Consider the following 13,577-nt stretch of genomic DNA (forward strand, 5'->3'; position numbering starts at 1 on the left):
TCCTATCTCTTCTAAAGTTTTAGTATGAGAATCGACTTACACTAAGTCAATAAATGAGTGAATTGCCTTTCCACCAAATTCTAGGAACATTTCTGATAACAGTCCATTAGAAAAACATTTCCATTATCAAAAAGAGATTAATGATATATTTTACCTACTCTACTTACCAAGGCAAAAATTGCACATATCACTATACGAAGATAAATAGTAAGAACGGGAACTAAAAGGGTTTTCCTGTATTAACTCTCATTAATAAAAATATTGAGCTAGTCAGACCACATACTTCATGGAACATTCCAATTAACTGAAGCTGATCAAAACAGACCTCTGCAGGCACTGCCGACCAAAGCAGCTTACTTATTTTTTTTAACATTGAAGAAAAATGCTACTAGAAATCTGGTTGAGTATATACTTTGCTCAAGGAAGACTTTGAAATACTTCACTTTCTGGTATCTCAGTTAAGTAGCACAAAACAATTTCTAACAGGGAGAAAAATGCAAAAGTATTTTTTCCTTGTTATTTATTTGCTTCCCCCTAATGAAACACTTAAAAAGCATACATACCACTGGCTTTCAAAGTCCTGGCTTTTGGATACCTTCTAGAAGTTACACCAAAGCTCCAGTTTTGGGGGGATGTCAAGAACAACAGTACAATGAGACAGAAATCAGAGAAAGGCGAGACTAGGTTAAAAAACAGCTAATGTAAACTTGAAAATGGCATAAACACATCTACCCGCAGACTGCTATGTTTTGTCTGGCAAGCCACCCGTCTCTTTCCCACCAACATGACTGCTCCCAAATCTATTTTAATGTTTACTGTATATGTTAATAAAAATGAGTAATGAGGACAACCACAATTCAACCGCATGCCACGAGTAACCCATTAAAGCACAAAATAACTTACTAATAAAAAGATCGTATTAGAACACAGGGAATTTCAATTAGCCTTTTTATTTGCTAACTTTGCCTTAGAGTTGGCATAAAGTTAACCATTCCCTGCTTTTAATTTAGTTCACTTTAACCAATGTTTCTTCTTCATCTCTATTGTTCTTTTAGGGATGAAGCTGGAGATATCAAAAAAAAAAAAAATTGTTGGTCCTTGATAGCAGAACTTGAAATGACTGTTGATAAGACAGAACCTGCTACCTAGTTTCCAGCATTTCATGAGCACCCTCTATTCTGCACCTGTCTGAAGTGGCTGTTGTGTGTGAAGTCCCCAGTCCCAGTAAGAGCCCGACACAGAGGCGCCAGGGTGGCTTTCATATTCACACTGACATACGATGACTCTTGATCTGCATGCTCCCTGACAACAGTGCCCCACGCCTCCAGGCCATGCAGAGGTAATAAGCAGTGGCAGCCCCAAGAGAGAAGTGACTTATGGTGGCTCAGGCGGACACCACTAACTGCGAGTTTCCATGTTTGACCAATGGCCTTTGCAGAGAGGCGCACGGGGCTGTAACTCTCCGGGGGCTGCTGGGCAGAGCACAGGTAATCCCAGAGTCAGCAGAGCCTGCACAGGCCTCCCGGTGCTGGCGGCTGCACACTCATCACAGACTGGAAGCCATCTGTCTGCCGCAGCCTACCAAATCCCCTGATCCTTCTGGGCCCTTCAAGGTCGGCTTTTCATACCTTGATTCTTATTTAATGTTCACATGAGAAAAACAACTGCTGCTTGCTGTGCGCATAAAGACCTTGTTGCTGATTAACACCTTGCTGAAATAAAAATATAAAGAAAAGTATTTATCCTCTCCTGAGATCATTTGGGAAAGAAAACAATATTCCTGTGAGCAAGGATCTAGGACAATAGGCTTAGTGGTGACAAGGAGCACTCTCCAAAAAGATGTTCTCTTGTGTGTGAACTGCTAGCCCTGCAGACAGAGGCTGGGCTGTGTGTGGTAACCTCACTCCATTAGGAAAGGTATTAAAGGGGCCAAGAATCTCTATTGTCTCCAAAGCCAGGTGTCTCCCAAATATGTGTCACTGCTTACAAGTTGAGTTGAAGCAGTGAGAGTAATTAAAAGCAGATTACTACTGCTATTGCTACATATATTTTGAAAAGCACCCACCCCCCAGTTTATAACAATGTTAACTAAAGGAAACCAAGCACATTCTTCCAATTGTCTACCATATGTTTGAAGTTCAATAAAGAATAAAACAAAAAAGGAAACATGGTAACACAGTGAGGCATCCTTAGGCTGTTGCAGGAGGAATCAAACCTTAAATTTTATTAATCAGGAAAATACTAAATACAGTTTAGTAAATGAATATATTTGTATCTCTGTGACTTGCAGTCATGGCATTTTCAAAGCAAAATTTAGATGTGGTGGTCCAAGCCCTCTGCAGTCATTAGAAGAGGCATATATAATGTCTGGTGACTTCTGGTAACAGGTAAAAACACTTTCCATAAAAGCACAGAGTGTATCTGGGGACTGCAGGTCAGACTGACATAGCTAGATTGAAAGATGGCACTGGGAAGGTTCTGGGGGGCTCACTATGGGTGGTCATAAATGTCACCTGAGTTCCTGAAGAGCAGTGGTTCTCAAACTCTGCTGCACGATAGAGTCAGAGCTTTAAAAACCATGGCTCAAGGCCCCACTCCCGACCTGCAAGCTGGGTATTAGCAATTTTTAAAACTTTCCAGGTAATTCAAACATGCTGCCAAATTTGAGAACCAGAGCTATGAATAGGTGTTTTTTGAACTTCAGTGTGCATACAAATCTCCTCGAATCTTGTTAATAAGGTGCAGATTCTGATTCAGTAGGTCTTGGGTGGGGCCCGAGAGGCTGCATTTTAACAAGGTCCTCGTTTATGTTGATGCTGCCGGTCCATGGACTAGCTTGAGTAGCAAAACTATAGACAATAGGAAACCTCCAAAAATTTCTGTGTGAGGGAGTGATGTAACCAAAGCAGAGTTTCCCAAAAGGAATCCAGCATCCCTTAGCTTGAAGGGAGGGAATAATGTGGGAGACCAGTAAGGAAGTTAACGGGAAACCAAGAGATGGGGTTACAGAAGTCCCAGATAAGTACCCCATCCTATTCAATGCCACTGCACAAGGGGCTGTTGCCATGGGGTGGGCTTAAAAAAGCCCTTACTGGGATCTTAAAGAACCATGAAACTAGTCTGCTCTGATATATGGTCCTTCCCAGCAGTCTGAGTTGCTGCACAGCACCGTGCGTTGTGAATGCCAATGACTTTGACTTCTGCTCCTTGTGGAAAAGACTTTGTTGTTTGCCCGTATCACGTCCCCTTTCCTTCCAGGCACATGGCGGACTGCCCATGGGAGAGGAATTGCAGGTGGGAGGGCACGGACCTGGGTTTGATCGGGTGGTGTGGCTTCCTTCCCTGCAACCTGGCCACCCTGGCGACAACCAAGAGTAGAGCCTCCACGGCCCAGCTCTCTGTGTAAGAATAACACAAGGCACCACCCACAGGTGGCCAGAGCAAGAACTGCTTTTGTAGGGTTAAGACATGGAGATTTTCAGGTTTTTTTGTTACAGCAACATACGCCTGGCTGATTCTGACTGGCACAACTAATTAAGTGGTTCCACAGCCCGTCCCAGGAACCAGGCAGATGGGGTCCAAGGCTCCCAGGTGCCCAGAGAGCCTGCTGGAGGACTGCTCAAATTCCATTTATACAGGGGATGTGGCTTGAAGTCCCAGGTCCTAATAACTCACCAAGGTCCATTGGGAAGACTTGGCAGCGCCCACGGGTCAGAAGGGGTTCCTAAGCTCCTGACGCTTTCCTTGTAAATAAGGTGTTTCCGAAATAAGTGCTCTTGGCTGTGGAGTTCTATCTTTTCCTCCCTGTCCCTCCATCTCATGGCTAGTGGGAATCGGACATTATTGTTTGGCTTTCTATCACCTCTGCTCTCTACTTCAATCCAGACCCCGTTTTCTATATCCAGAGTTCTAACTAAAGAGCGTGACACAGATCTGTTGTTGAGAGGATTCAAATAATATTAGATATTTTTAATTAAAAAAAAAAGTGTTGCTTTTAAGTTGAGGGTTAGCTTGATATTTTTTTCAGACCTCTCACTTCACACCAAACCAAAGACAGCTCAGAGGGCTGTCGCTCAGCTGGACTTCACCCTGGAATGAGATATTTGAAGTCTGCGAATGAATGTAAAACAGGTTCTGTGTGAACACGGTATTAAAGCAATGACCTGAAACCACTTCAAAGGTGAACCATCAATGTTAGTTGTATCTCGTGATTCTGTGTGTTTGTTGGAAGCCGTTCTACTTCTCAAGTGAGTAATGAGGAGTGACACAGTGTCAGGAAGTGGAAATGGTACCGCGTTGGGTACTCGATATTTTCAAACTGAATCACTGAATAAACTGGACCCATGCTTCTCACTTGTAAAACGAAGGAGGTTTACAAAAGTTTTATGCAGTGCTGTCTTAGACTCCCCTTCAGTGGTGAATGTGACTACGTTGGCTGGAAATTGGAGTACTTTTTAAAGAATAGCTTTGCTTCTTTCAGACTCTCTTATATACCCTCCAGTTCTCCATCCATCCGTCCGTTCCTCTTACCTCTCACATAATTCAATTCAAAAATCATTTCAAAATTCTTCCCAGTCAATCATCAGTTCAGCCACTAATCTGCTCTCTTTGGTTAGATATAATCTTGCAATTGTTATCCATGCCTAAATTTGCAGCCTGTTAAAAATAAGCCCCATGTGAGCGTATTGGTGTTTTCTAAATTTTGACAACGAATGTGTCATTTTGGTAAATAGAAAAAAAAAAAGGGGATTAACATACATAAAATCTCAAAGAGTGTCCTTCCACAAAACTATTTTTTTCTGTTCCTGCTAGGCTGAAAAACTCATCTAGCCAGGGAGACTCACTGCCAAGAGCTTCCAGTTAGTCTCGCTAAAGTTTTTATTATCCTTACTGTTTATCAGCTCATTCGTATCTGTTCTCTATGGCTGGATAAGTTCTATCTATCAACATGGGGCAACCCACTTACACAGGCTACTTCCTGCAAATGGGGCCCTGATAAATGAGTATTTTTTGCACTGGATTTTTAAAAATTTGTGTTTCATTGTAAATATAGTACATGCTCAAAGTAAAAATTTTAAATTATATGAGTATGAACTGAGAATTAGAAGATACCCCCAATTCTGGTCTTTAAAATAATTGGGAAAATAATTGTTAAAAATTTCTTTTGTATCTTTTTAGATATTTTCTATGCACAAAAAAAGTCTACATGTTCATACAAACAGAAAATGGGATAATAATCAATAGAGTGTTGTATAACTTGGTTCTTTCAACATATCTTTGTCTTCTTTACTTACTGGTGTATAGAACACTAATAATGGCTACTAGTATTACATAGTACAGTTGTCCCTCAGTACCCATGGAAAATTGGTTCCAGGATCTCCAGTGATAACAAAATCCATGAATGCTTAAAGTCCTTGACATAAAATGGTGTTATTATTTGTATATAACCTACCCACATCCTTCCGTATACTTTAAATCATCTCTAGATTACTTATAATATCTAACACAATGTATAAGGATACTTCAACAAGTTCATGGAAAGACTTGTATTATCTTTAAATTCTATTTTTCTATGAGCTTTTTGAAGTATTCTCATAAATCCTATGTAAATAGTTGTTATACTATATTCTTTAGGGAATAACAACGAGAAAAAAAGTCTCTACATGTTCAGTACAGATGCAACTTATTTGTTCCGAATGTTTTCCACTCGAGGTTGGTTGTATCCACGGATGCAGAACCCACAGATATAAAGCGCCGGCTGTATATACATTCTATAATTTACTTAATGAGTCTTGTATTGAACAGTTTCTGGCATCGTATGTAATGTGTTATATGTAATATAATTATATTCATTGCAATAAATATATCAGTATGCACATCTTTGAATGCCTGTATTAAGATATTTGTGGAATAAATAAATTCTGGGTCAAAGAGTATGTGTATTTTCAATTTTAATATATACTGTGAAACTGCCTTTCAGAAAAGTTGTGCCAATTTGCATTTCCACAGAGATGGTACACGGATAGTGCCTGTTGTCCCACGTGTCTGACAGCACTGAGTATTATCTTGTGTATTATCAATTTTTAAAATCTTTGCCAATCCAACAGCTGATAAGGTGTAACTTGAGGTTATTGATTTGAATTTCTCTAATCATGAGTGAGGCTGAGCACCCTTTCCTATATTCTGTAGCACTGACTGATAAGAGTTCTTTGTTGCATTAAGAAAATTGGCCTTTTATCACAGCCTGATATCTGTCCTTTCCCATCCCCCAGTTTGTTATGGATTCTTGATCCAATTTTTTGGTATGTTTTGTTGAGTAGAAGCCTTAAATTTTTATGTGAATAGATTCATCGCTCTTTTCCTTTATGGCTCCTGAGTTTCCTATTAGGTTTATTTTTCCAAGAAAAGAAGAGCTGCATCTAATTTAATTTCTATAAACCGCTGAGAGTAGTTGAGGCTGGCTCCGCTACTTACATACAGCGTGACCTTCTGCAAGTTACTTATCCTCCCAGAACTTCAATTTCTCCATCTGTAAAACTGGGATAATAAAAGCTACCTTAAAAGATTATCATCAAGACCAAATAAAATAATGTAGTTCCTATGCATGCACAGCATATAGGGATTGTTCAATAAAGGGTAGCTTTGCTTCTCCCAGACTTTGAGCAGCAGCATCACTTAGCAGCTCTAGTGAGCGAGTAATAGATCTGTGGTGAATTCATGTTTTTCTGAATGTCAACACACAGCCATGGGCTGGTACCTGGCTTGCTGCAAATGCTTATGCTGTGTAACCTCCCACAGAGCAGGATTAATTCTTAGCACAGTTCTTAGGTCCCTTTGGGGTCTAGGAGAGTTTTCAATCATTTGGGGATCTGAACTCACTGAAAAGGCTCAGGGCAAATGCCAGTGAAGGCCAAATGGGCACATGGTTTTCGGGTCTTTATCTTAACTTTCATGAGAATGAAAAGAAATTGCTTGAGAGCAAAAAATAAAATTGAAACAAGATATAAAAGTGTAAAAACCGACATAGCGTTTCACGTAAGAGTCCTCCTCTGTTAACTGAGAACTCATAAGTACTACACATTGGCAACTCCTTTAGAAAATGGACAGAAATACATACATGCACCTAATTGAAGGTATGTGTTGATTACTTACCCTCAGCCTCTTATCTGATTATATTTATCAAGGCTAAATAGATCAAGAAAATGACAAATAAAAATTCCTTCAAAGAATTCAGTTATTTAAAAAACTTCCTTCTTTAAAGGGGACCGAATCGCCCTCCCACAACCAGGCACACGATGCCAATGCCTTGGGGCCCGTCCGGGGATCCAGGACATGGAGAAGGGGATTGGACCCCCCTCCCACAACCAGGCACCCTGCGCCAGCACTTCGGGGCCCACTCAGGGACCTGGGGGAAGGAGAAGGGGACCGGATCCCCCTCCTATAACCAGGCACACCACGCCAGCACCTTGGGGCCCACGCTGGGACCCGGGGCATGGAGAAGGGGACTGGACCCCCCTCCCACAACCAGGTACACTGCGCCAGCACCTTGGGCCTGCCCAGGGACCCATGGTATGGAGAAGGGGACTGGACCCCCCTCCCACAACCAGGTACACTGCGCCAGCACCTTGGGCCTGCCCAGGGACCCATGATATGGAGAAGGGGACTGGACACCCCCTCCCACAACCAGGTACACTGCACCAGCACTTCACGGCCTGCCCAGGGACCTGCAGTATGGAGAAGGGGACTGGATCCCCCTCCCACAACCAGGTACACTGCACCAGCACCCTGGGGCCTGCGCTGGGACCTGGAGCATGGAGAAGGGGACTGGACCCCCCTTCCACAACCAGGCACACCGCCCCAGCACCCTGGGGCCCACGGGGGACCCAGGGTATGCAGCTGGGGACCGGATGCCCCTCCCACAACCAGGCACCCCATGCCAGCACCTCGGGGCCTGCCCTGGGACCCAGGGCATGGAGAAAGGGACCGGACCCCCTCCCACAACCAGGCACCCTGTGCCAGCACCTCAGGGCCTGCCCTGGGACCCGGGGCATGGAGAAGGGGACCAGATCCCCCTCCCACAACCAGGCACACTGCACCAGTGCCTCGGGGCCTGCCTAGGGACCCAGGGTGAGGAGCTGGAGACCGACCCCCTCCCCACAACCAGGCACTCTGGGACAGCACATCAGGGCCCTGCCCAGAGGCCCGAGGCATGAAGAAGGGACCAGACTCCCCTCCCACAACCAGGCACCCCATGCCAGCACTTCAGGGCCCACCCGGGGACCTAGGGCATGGAGAAGGGGACTGGATCCCCCTCCCACAACCAGGCACACTGTGCCAGTGCTTTGGGACCCACTCAGCAACCCAAGGCATGGAACTGGGGATCAGACACTCTCCACAACTAGGCACACTGCCAGCGCCACAGAGCAGGCCAAAAACATCTCCTCCATGTGGGTGGCCCACCACAACCACCACGATAACCATGGCTGCCACGAAGGTGGCTAGATGCCACAACCACCACCCAGATGGTCTGCCAGCCACTGGAGTGAGTTGACACAAGGAGAGTCACCAGCAGAGATAAAGAAAGGAAGAGGATGTCTGTCTCCACCGAGCCCATTTCATACTGATGGAAAAGACATCTGCTCTATAATAGTATTGGGGGACCTGATCACGCCTCTCAGCATTGGACAGATCATTTGGGCAGCAAATCAATAGAGTAACCATTATTCTTTCAGAGGGAGAGAAAAAATCTAGGGTGATTAGAGCAGGGAGGGGGAAAGAAAGGGGGATGAGGAGGGATTGGACAAGGGGCATAAAGAATAATTATAATTTGTAACAATATATATGCTAGTAGTATTGATTTGATCAACATATGTCAATGTTGAAATCCAAAAATATGTATAATCAATTTTGATTCAATAAAAATTAAAATTAAAAAAAAAAAAAAACTTCCTTCTTTAACAGAGTATAGAGTCAAATTTCAAGCAATTTTTATATGAAAGAATCTACTTTACCCATAATGTTTAATTATTATAATATCACTATTATTTAGGAAAAAAGCCAGCCTAGATCTAAGGTTTCATGCTGTAATTGATTCAGAGTAGCAGTACCTTTTTTTCTTTTTTTTGGCTAAATTTCAATGTTTAAGTAGCTAGAAAACACTCATATTGGTTACCCATTGTTAACTTAGCATCTAGCTCTACCTTGCAGGTACCTGGCCTAGCATACATTGACCTGAGCTACTGGAAGAAAAACTATAGAATTAGCTTTATTCCTGTTAGAATATTTTCAGATGTGTTTCAGCTGGAGAACCCAACTTGTTTATTTCCTACAGAAGTCTCCACATGGAGCGCAGCACAATCTCTCAAATATGGCAGCAACAATATCGTCCATCCTACACAGTCTTCCTCCAAAGTGCCTTTGACAATCCTCCCTTTGAGAGGTGCAGGCTATGTCCTCTGTTCTTGAAAATGGGTGGGCTTCATGGCTGTTCCCACTAATAGAGGGCAGCAGAAATGATGCTATGTGACTTCCAAGGCTAGGTGACAAAAACAGTATAGCTTCCAAATGCTCACTGGAACACATGCTCTTGAAACAATCAACTACCATATATGCAGTCTAATAATCCAGAGGCCATTGTAGTGAGGAAATCTGGGCCACTTGGAAAGGTCAGGTGTGCTCCAGCCAAAATTCCAGCAAGTCCCAGTGGACAGCCAGCGTCCACTGCCAGACGTGTGAAGACACCCCATTCCAGCCCAGCCAGGGAGCCACTCCCAGTGGCTTGTCTTTGAATCTTCCCTGACAAGGCCCCAACATTACAGAGCAGAGACAAAGATGCATGAGCATAATGCCTTACGTCACGAGTTTTGGGATAGTTTGTTACACAGCAATAGATACCTAGGCTTTTTATTCTAGGTTTATGTGAAAACAGGCTACCTTGCAACTGCTAAGGATAAATGATTCCCCAAAGCATTGCAAAACTTCCGCAGGAACGATATGAACACATTAGCCACCTTGGCCATTAATATCCTGCTCAACAGCCACACTTTGGGAAGTGGTCATTCATCTCTCCTTTCCAACCTAAAAGCAGAGTGATGGATTCCCCATAAATCATCAGGCTGCTCCAGGATTAGTGCTGAAGGGGCAGACCTGGTGAGGGTTTTCCAAAAAGAAAATAAAATACTTAGATCACCTTGCAAGTTGCTTTTCAGATTCCACATTTTTCTCTTTCATCCGTTCCAGCTGACAATGTTGGACAGTTGTCTCTGTGGATGTTTAAGCTTAAAACCATTTATCCTGAGATCATTAAAGATGAATGTCAAGCTGGATTTGCTATCTGTAAAAGTAAACTAACAGAATGTTACTGTGTCAAAAGAGTACAATAATAATTTATTGTTAAAATGTATTATGCAAAACAGATGAAGTATGAATTCCCTAATAGGTTCTATTGCAAAATAATGGGATGGGGACAGGGAAGTATAGTATTGATTAACCTGAATCTATGAGTATAAGGATCCACATTTCTGGTGGCAAAAAAAAAGGGTGGGGTGGGGTGGAATAAAGAGCCAGGGGACTACCCCCTGAAGCTTGGGAAGGTGGGAAGCAACCTGGCAGGCCTGATGACAGTACCACTGATTTGGCCTCTGTGACATGTATTAAACATCTGGACCAACATAAGGACATGAATGCAAAATAGTGACACACACATCATATCCCACATGTTCACATGACATAAATTCATAATATTAGTATACATATATTTTCATGTCAGCATTTATTACAGTAGTTTTTTTATACGTTATAAAAATAAACTACCATTCCTCTGCTAATGTTGGTTAGCAGTAAATATTAAAATTTCTAACCATTAAACAGTACATTTTTAAGGACCATTAGCTTCTGTCTGTATATTTTACTTCAATTTAAAGTTTTCAAAAATCCCATTATCATGGTTGGTTCTGAACATGACTCTACAGTGCCTAGCCCAGTGCATGGTGCAGAGTGAGTACTTAGCCAGTATTTTTTGATGGACAGAAAAGGAAACTGAGGTCAAAGGAGTGTATGTGGCTTGCCAAAGAACACACCAAGGGCTAGTTATTACTTGGAAAGCTGAGGCTGAGATCAATTTTAAGCCTAAGAAGTTCATGGAAACAGACTGTTATCATCAACTCTACCAAAGCTGCATGATGTCTGAAGACATCTACGGCCTGGCGCCGTGCTAGGCATTCATGTCCTCACCCACTGTCCTCCAGCGTGCTTCCGGGTGCTACACCAGCCTGGGTGTTGCTTCTACCATTCATACAGGTAGTGGAAAGTAAACTGAATCTCCTCTGAGTGGCACTGTGGGAACTGTATTCTAAAGTTCTTCAGTCTAAGTAATATTCCATAAAAATTACAGTCTCCATTCTTCTTTCTAAGGAAGGAGTGTTTTCTCACCTTCACAAGGGGTTAATACTGTCAAGGCAAATAGACTTGAGTAGGAAGCGACCCAATATAGCCTCTTCCAGGAATCTGTGAGTGTGACCTCAGCTCTGGTCCTATGTGTAGCCTGTAGGAGCCAGTGCACAAGAGAGGGTAGCATGCTCCTCCTACCCTCTTGTCCAGCCCCTCTGTCTGTAGCCCAGACCTCAGATGTTTTATCCACTACAGGAAGAATCTAAAATGCCATCTCCACCAGCCCATGGTCACTCTAGCTTATATTGCTCCCCAAACCGAGTTCTTCCTACTTTGCACAGCAGATGTGGCCAAGCTCCTGGAAGTGCCACTCATTCATTACACAGGAGTCACACAACAAGGTCAGCCACCTCTGTACTAAAGCCCCCCATCACAACAGTGACTTGCATGGTGTCACAAAGAGACCTAACTGTTGACCTTACTGGGTTAGAAGGACTGCCCAGGGCACTTCTGCAGCCAACCGTTGGATCTCTAAACCCCAATCAGTTTAATACTTTGGTCTGGGGAAAAGAGAGGGAGAGGCTCTCAGGAAACCAAGGGGGAATCTCGGCTCCTGTACCTGGCTCACCAGTGATGAATCTTTTATGCAAATGCAATTATACACAGAAGGGGAAAAAGTCCTTCTCTGAAACAGCAAAACTGAAGAAACTATTGATCAATGTTGTCCCCAAACAATAGGACCTCTGCTCGTTTGCTTTCAGCCTGTGTTTCGGGTACATCTGCCTCCTTCCTGGGCTGGCTGTGAAACATCCCCTGCCAGCCAGCTCGGGCCTCCAGGTGACCGCCCCATACACTGACAGTGTAGGTGAGCTTCTTCTCAACATCACCAGCCTCCATGCATCCCATGGTATTTGGGGTCAGGGAACTGAGTTTCCTTTCTTCAAGATAAGAAATTATAGGGCCAGCCCTGTGGCTTACTCGGGAGAGTGCAGTGCTGGTAGCGCGGAGGCCGCAGGTTCGGATCCTATATAGGGATGGCCAGTGTGCTCACTGGCTGAGCGTGGTGCAGATCACACCATGCCGGGGGTAGAGATCCCCTTACCAGTCAAAAACAAAAAACAAACAAAAAAAAAGGTAAGAAATTATAAACGGAAATTGTTCTCTGGCTCCACTTACTTTTGTTTTTAATTGCTATGGGGAAAGACTTACATATTTTTCCCTAGCTGGTGAACTGGCTATTTGAACGACTTCAAACATCTCAATATGATGTTTGGGAATGTGAGTACTGGGAATCACAGAAACCTGTTTTAATGGAGTCTTTTCACGGATACAATAGAATTAGGCTCCTGTTGGTAAGAAAAACATCTGATGGCTTACATAAGCTCCCTAAATTATCCTTTCAAAATCCATTCCACCTCTCCATTCAATGCATAACATGTCTCCTTTAGGTGGTAGGTGCTGGGATTTTTCAAGATGGTGTTTAAGAAGGAGAAAGGAAAGACGTGTGCTGACTGAAGTACTAAGTGCTTGAAGGGTGAAGCCAACTTCTCATTGTGGCTCCTCATTTAAAGGGTTGGCTTAATCTAGGGTAAGGTGACAGAAATGCCCCTTGGAAGCAGAGTGTAGCACTTGCTAACAGGGGAGGGCTGTGGTCGTGAAAACAAACTAGCCACCACAGTTGGCAAGAATCCTCAGACAATGACATATTTACTTGTCTGGGCACTTGGGGATTTGTCAGAAGTCCTAAGTTGGTTTTGCTCTAGAAGGAAATCCTGCTCAGCTATTAGTTTGGGTACCGGTGCCCAGTGCTGGGCATGCAGTAGTGCGGGGCCAGGGGCAGGGCGGGGCGGGGGACAGGGCCGGCATATCAGGGATGAGCCTTTAAAGACCTACCTGGGTGATGTAAACGCAACGCTCACTCTGCAGGAGTACAGGGGACAAGGAGGACACCATCATGCATCTGGACTCAACTCTAAATGGTTCACGAAGCTCTGAAAAGCAGGCCAGGCGGACGGGCAGGAAACTGCACTTAGAGCAAATGGTTTGCTATCAGACCACTGTGAGGGAGCAGAGGCGGACTGGACTCGAGTTTCCCAGCTCTGAGGCCAGCGCTCTCCACTATCCCGAGAAACCCTTTTCCTGCCCTGAAGATACAGCCGTGAAATTCTGGGAGTTTGCTGCAGCTTCCA

General features: G+C 43.8%; 1 protein-coding gene across 6 annotated transcripts in view; it reads right to left on the reverse strand.

The window, feature by feature from the left end:
* FARS2 (phenylalanyl-tRNA synthetase 2, mitochondrial) overlaps positions 1 to 13,577 on the reverse strand; it is a 535,122-nt gene that overhangs the window by 68,967 nt on the left and 452,578 nt on the right. The window lies entirely within an intron of this gene.

This window comes from Cynocephalus volans, chromosome 5 (genome assembly GCF_027409185.1).
Source record: "Cynocephalus volans isolate mCynVol1 chromosome 5, mCynVol1.pri, whole genome shotgun sequence".
NCBI classification, from domain to species: domain Eukaryota; kingdom Metazoa; phylum Chordata; class Mammalia; order Dermoptera; family Cynocephalidae; genus Cynocephalus; species Cynocephalus volans.